The 6746-nt window shown below is 42.0% G+C and overlaps 1 pseudogene; it reads right to left on the bottom strand.

Annotated features, from left to right (window-relative positions):
* Positions 1-3856: 3856 nt before the first annotated feature.
* LOC118982537 (sorting nexin-24-like) lies at positions 3857-6198 on the bottom strand (annotated as a pseudogene).
* Between the last annotated feature and the right edge of the window lie 548 nt (positions 6199-6746).

Here is a 6746-nt window from a genome sequence, read left to right as displayed (position 1 = left end):
TTTAGAGAGAGGGGATGGGGAGAAAGAGTGGGAGAGAAACATCAATGTGCGGTTGCCTCTCATGTGTCCCCTACTGGGGACCTGGCCTGCAACCCAGGCATGTGCCCTGACTGGGAATCAAACCAGCAACCCTTTGCCTCACAGGCCCATGCTCAATCCACTGAGCTACACCAGCCAGGGCTGTTATAGAAATTTTTAAATCAAGAAAAGCACAAAGAACATTAAAAACATCTGTGATCCCAGTATCAAACTATTTCTGTTGTTGACAAAGGATGGCATATATCCAGCCATTCTTGTTTGTTTTTGTAAAATAGAATTGTAATATGTACACTGCTTGGGTACTGAAATGCAGACCAAAATTGAAAAACACATTTATTACTTCATCTGTGTCAATGAGTTTACATTATTATTATATGAAGAACTCTCAAAAGCTAACAATAAAAAGTTGAACACCTTCGATTAAAAAGGGGTAAAAATTATTAACAGAAAATTAATTTAAAAATTTGAAAAGCAAAACTAGCCAGCACTGCTGCAAGTGTGGGAGAAGCTGGTGACCGTGGCAGGAACACAACCTTCTTGGAGGACAATTTGGCAATAAAGTGCCATGAAGTTTGTTTTTAGAAAGTCATTCCTAAGGAACTTTATCCCAAGGGTTATATAAATATTTGTCTTCACTTTTCTTTTATTTTCTTGTTCTTTGTTTTGATTTAACCCAAAATAGCTAGTAACAAAAACATTAAAAATATCTCCAACAGGGGCTCTCTGCCTCCTGGGCTGGCTCTCTCTGGCTCTCAGGCTTTTCTTCCTCTTCTTCCTCAAGGGTGCCTGGATGATCATACTGCAGCTGCCTGCATTTCCCAATAGACAGTTTTGGCTCGTGTAATTATCAAGAAGCCCTATGGTCTGGCATTTGGAAGCTGGAGACACAGGAAAACTGATGTAGTTCAAAGGCTTGAAAACCAGGGGAACCAACTCCCATCTTCCAGTGACTGGGTGTGACTGAACATTCCAGACTCTGTCCACCTGGTTCTCAGAGTTCCAGGCAAGATGGAGGCATAGGTAGATACGCTTCACCTCCTCACTCAACTGAAAGAAGGAAACAACCAATTTAAAGACAAAAAAAAAACCAACCCAGAACTGCCAGAAAATCAAACCATATGGAAGACCAACAACCAAAGATTTAAAGAAGAAACATTCATCCAGACCACACCACAGCACAGCAAAGTAAGTTGCCCCACCCTGGAGAGTATCTAAGGTTCTGCTCCTCACGATGTAGCAGGTGCACTGAGACAAAGAAATATTGCCCAAAGGAAATAATAGATCAAAACTCCAGAAAAAGAACTAAGTGATGAGGAGATAACCAACCTACCAGATGCAGAGTTCAAAACACTGGTAATCAGGATGCCCACAGAAATGGTTGAGTATGGCTGCAAAATAGAGAAAAAAATGAAGGCTATACAAAGTGAAATAAAAAAATATATACAGAGAACCAACAGTGAAGGGAAGGAAACCAGGACTCAAATCAATGATCTGGAGCAGAAGGAAGAAATAAACCTTCAACCAGAACAGAATGAAGAAACAAAAATTCAAAAAAATGAGGAGAGGCTCAGGAACATCTGGGATAACTTTAAACATTCCAACATCCAAATCATAGGGGTGCCAGAAGGAGAAGAGAAAGAGCAAGAAATGGAAAACTTATTTGAAAAAATAATGAAGGAGAACTTCCCTAATCTGGCAAAGGAAATAGACTTTTAGGAAGTCCAGGAAGCTCAGAGAGACCCACAGAAGTTGGACCCAAGGAAGTACACACCAAAGCACATCACAATTACATTATTCAAGATTAAAGATATGGAGAGACTCTTAAAAGAAACAGAGGAAAGGAGACAGTTGCCTACAAAGAAGTTTCCATTAGACTATCAGCTGATTTCTCAAAAGAAATTTTGCAGGCAAGAAGGGGCTAGAAAGAAGTATTCAAAGTCATGAAAAGCAAGGACCTACAACCAAGATTACTCTATCCAGCATAACTATCATTTAGAATGGAAATGATAGTTATGCAGATAAAGTGCTTCTTTAGGCAGATAAAGTGCTTCCAAGATAAGGTAAAGTTAAAGTTCATCATCACCAACCCATTATTATATGAAATGTAAAAGGACTTATGTAAGAAAAATTAGAAGATCAAAACTATGAACAGTAAAATGACAACAAACTCACAACTGCCAAAAACTGAACCTAAAAAAACAAAACAAAACAAACTAAGCAAACAACTAGAACAGGAACATAATCACAGAAATGGAGATCAGAAGGAGGGAGATAAGCAGGGAAGGAGAAGGATGAGAGAACAGGGGAAAAGATACAGGGAATAAGAAGCATAATTGGTAGGTACAAAATAGACAGGGGTTGGGGGTTAAGAATAGTATAGGAAATGGAGAAGCCAAAGAACTTACATGCATGACCTGTGGACATGAACTAAGGTGCGGGGAATGCTGGAGGGAATGGGAGTACTGTGCAGAGGTATATAAAAGGAAAAAAGAATGGGACAACTGTAATGGCATAATCAACAAAATATACTTTTAAAAATATCTCCAACACTTTACTCCCAGTTATTTTTGATTGGTGATACTTGATTATTTTGTTCTTGCTTATTTCCAACAACAAGCTTTCAATTTGTATAGTTATATCTGAATCAAATGATTCAGTTATTACTTTTGAATTTAAATGTGCTCCCACCTAAAAACTATTAAAGTTAATAACTAAAAATAGGCTAGCTGTTAATTGGTTTTCAGTAAAATGTGCAAATACAGCACATACATACAGGTTGCACACAGGTTGTATCATTCTGAGTACAAAATATTAATGTTTTTAAGATGTACAGTGGAGTAGTATCACAGACACATTTAACTTATGATCCAATATATGAGGTGAAGAGGAATCGATAAAGAAGGTAACAGTTAACCCCACGGCAATGCACCTATACAATGGAAGGACACCCAGATGAGTGCTGTCACTATGGTGTTCCCTCAGTCACTGTCAGTGCACATTCTGACTCTTAGAGAGAAAGCATCTCACCAAGGTAAGTGTGGTTCTGGTGTTTAAAGGTTTGTGTTTTGTATACAAAGTAGCCTCTAAATAACACCAACAATGTCAATTGGTCTTCTACCAAAGGAACAGTCATTTCTTCCAACACTGGGAGACAAACTAGCTGTGGAGGGTGGTCTGTCAAGAATAAGCATAATGTCCCATCTTATTTTGTGCACTGACATTTGAAGCTAACCTCTGGGTATGACACAACTCCATCCCACTATAATCTAAGTTAAAATGCCATGATTTTTACAGTGCCCTAATATTGCCAGCACAAGTTAACCTCCAGCTGAGTTCATTCCTAGCATTAAGCAGTGCGTTCCTGTGACAAGAACATATCACTGACCAAGAAAATCCCATAGTGAGAAAATTAGCATGTCACAAAATCACAAAATCTGGTCAAAAAAGCTACCAGAGTTGATCAGTCTTGGTGCGATTCGTAATAAGATTTTCAATTAGAAAATACTGTGACTGGAACTGAGAGTCACTTTACTTTGTCACTGGGTGCTCATGAGGATCTTCCACAGCCTCTGTCACACTGGCAGCTACATTCTACTGACAATACCCCGTAAACACTGGGCCTTAACCTCAGCACCACCTCACCACCCCAATAGACCACTTCAGGGTCTACTTTTAAAAGCACCTTTCTAATGGGAACTTCTCTGCCCTGAATGAAGATGGGACTGTGAGAATTACCACTAGCTAGGGTTGCCATGTCATAGAGTTTAGGTCATTTTGATAGACATGGATTTCCTTGACTCCACCTTTGGAATGGACTTCAGCTTCTTCTGGCCAGGTAGAATTTCTGACTGGGCTGTAGATGAGGATAGAAAATCCCACGGAGAAGACCTTCAGTAACTGCACTTGGAAAACCCGGATGAGAGGCAGCAGCCCCATCTGGTGGAAAAATTTGCTTGACTCTTCAGATTCTGTCTCATCCAAAGGTCCACAACTATCTGCCTTTGGTAGAGAGAGCAGGACTTGCACATTTAGGAAATCAGGAAACGGTTTGGGCAGTTCTTCATTTTCTAAAATAACAGCCTAGAAATGTTTCCAAACCTTTTCATTGTTGTTCAAGACTTTTGGGTCCAGCTCCCTAACGTGTTTAGACAGAATTTCTGGACTTTTAAGACATTTCATAAGCTTCTTGTGCAAGACATGAAACTTGCTATCCTTTTCTCAACAAAATATTTTTTTCATTCATTGGCACTTTTATCCTAAACACTGTGTTTCCCCACTTCAGGTCACTCTCCTTGTGGAGAAAGGATGGGAGGCAGCCTCCATGGCCAAGCCAGCCTGCCAGCCGGCCTTTATTGTCTTCTGGTAATTTTATAATTTCATTTTTAATATGTTCAAACCCTTGATTTATTTGGAATTTAATTTGGTATGAAGAAGAGAATGTAACCTTTTCATTTTTATTTTTCCAAATGGTTTATTAGTTCCCAAACACCACCCATTAACTAATCCACACTTTCTCCCTCTGGTAAACATTGGAAGTTTGTCTGAAGTATAAATCATGACCTAGGGGCCTACATTTGAGGAAATCTTGGATTGAAAGTCAGAAGACGTTGTTTCCTCCTTGAAAGCTATGACACAGAGTCTGTCACTTCCCTTCTTTTCACTTTGTTTCTATGAACTCCCTCTATCTGAACTCTGCAAGGCCACTGGTTCAGTTCTACAGAAATTCCCAGGTCCTGCAGACAAAGCAGAACTAACTCATATGGGGAAATCTGGGAAATGTTTACCTACTCAGTTAAACCTACCTTACATGATGACTTCAACTGTCTGGAGCCTAAATCATCATTTTCCTCCCCAAACCATTTCCTCCTGCAGACTTCTCTATTTCTGTTGTCCAGACTCAAGATCTTGATGTCATCCTACTGTCCTCTCTCTGCCATCCTGCACAGCCAGGACCCATAGCGTTGGTTTCTCCTGCCCTGTGCACCTCTCACACGCACTCTCCCACCACGTGGTCATATTGAATTTCACTGCCTCCTTCAGCCCGGGCTCTCCTCATAAATGGTGACCTCCCAGCTCCATTCACCCACTGTGCTAACCTGCTGAGCCCACCCCGGTCAGAACCTTCCACATCACAGCTCTGCACGGAATGCGCCAGGGCTTCCTCCTCGCTCACAAATGGACGTGCAGGGCCCACTGCCGTTCGGTCCTCCCCACTGCCTCTTCAATCTTCCTCCCTTACTCTGAAACAGCTTATTGTCTGTATCTAAAATATTGGGTCATTTCTCTCCTCTTTACCTCTAGTCTGAACCTGGTTTAGGGGTATTTATTCAAGTATTGAGTAAAGTATGATGTCGGATCTTAATTTTTTTAATTTTGCATCATATTGCACCTTCACACCCATGTACTGACTTTTCTCAGTGGGTCAGTAGCCCTCAGTGGGTCAAAGCAAAGTTCCCAGCCCCAAGGTCAAGCCTTGCTTTTTCCAAGCTCTTATTTTAAAAGACATAAATGTCTGCACGTTGTACCCTGTTGGGGCCTAAAAATTTTGCATCACACTTTATCAGACCACTTTCCCCTAAGTCAGGAAAGAGCTGACAGCAGAACAGGACCTTTGTGACTAAAAAGAAAGTACAGAACAAGGTGAGAGGGGGCAAAAGGAGCAGCAAGTGTGTGGCCCATGGGTCTTCTCTCCATGTGAGTGGGCCAGGGCCTCAGGTCCCTTCATGCCCGGGAAACCACGCTCCGTGTTCTCCTCCTTCCAGCTTCTGCTTCCCCATTGTCCCAACCTGCTCCTCCTGTGTGCTCCCCTCTGGCTGGGGTTGCCTCACAGCTCACACTCTCCCCAGATTCTGTTGCTTAGGATTCCACATCTCTAGCTCCGGCCACTGTCTCTCTGAGCTATAAACCTGGGGATGCAACTCCCACCACATTGCCTCACAGGGTCCTCGCACTGACTTCATTTTCTCTATGTCTGCAGAGTCTGGAGCTTTGGTATTCCTCGCTGCGCCTTCCAGAACAAGTGTAACTCCACATATCAACCGTCTAGGTGGGTAGTTTCCTTTGAGCCATCTATGGCCCTCACACTTCACATCTAACCAAGTCACATCTGCTGATCCTACCTTCTGATAATTCAAATACACTCCCTCTCTCCATCTCCATGGCCACCACCAAGCCCTGCCATCCTCAGCTCAGGAAGTTTCAACAGCCTTCTCCTCTTATTTGCTCTCTCCCCTTTATTAATCCATACAGAGCATTGAGAATCAAAAATTTATTTGGCCACTCTCCTGCTTAAAATATCTCAAAACTGTCTTCTTGATAAATCTAGTGTCCTTGGCACATTTACAAGGTTGCCTGAGACTTGGCCCCACCGACCTCCTCAGCCTCATCTTATGCCACTTTGCCTCTTTCTTGGCTTCTGCCACATCTGCCCTTTCTCAGTTTCTCTGCTTAGGCACATGCTGTTCCCATGGCCTGAGGCATGAATCTCTTTCCTTATCTATAACTGCACCTCCATCTGGTTAAACCCTGTCCTTCCTGTCCATTAGGCTGCTCGTCAGACTAGATTAGGTTCCCCTTAATCTGTCTCTTGTATGTCTCCATAGCATCCCACACTAGCCCTTTCTTAATAAATACTGCAATCACAATCATATGGGCAAGACATGACTTCCCTGTGAGCAGAAATGCTCTGTGAGATTGGCACTTATGTT

The sequence above is a fragment of the Sturnira hondurensis genome, unplaced genomic scaffold (genome assembly GCF_014824575.4).
Source record: "Sturnira hondurensis isolate 20B ecotype Veracruz unplaced genomic scaffold, ASM1482457v3 Scaffold0002039, whole genome shotgun sequence".
NCBI classification, from domain to species: Eukaryota; Metazoa; Chordata; class Mammalia; order Chiroptera; family Phyllostomidae; genus Sturnira; species Sturnira hondurensis.
Note: the sequence above shows the minus strand (reverse complement) of the source record. Positions and strands in the feature narration are given on the sequence as shown.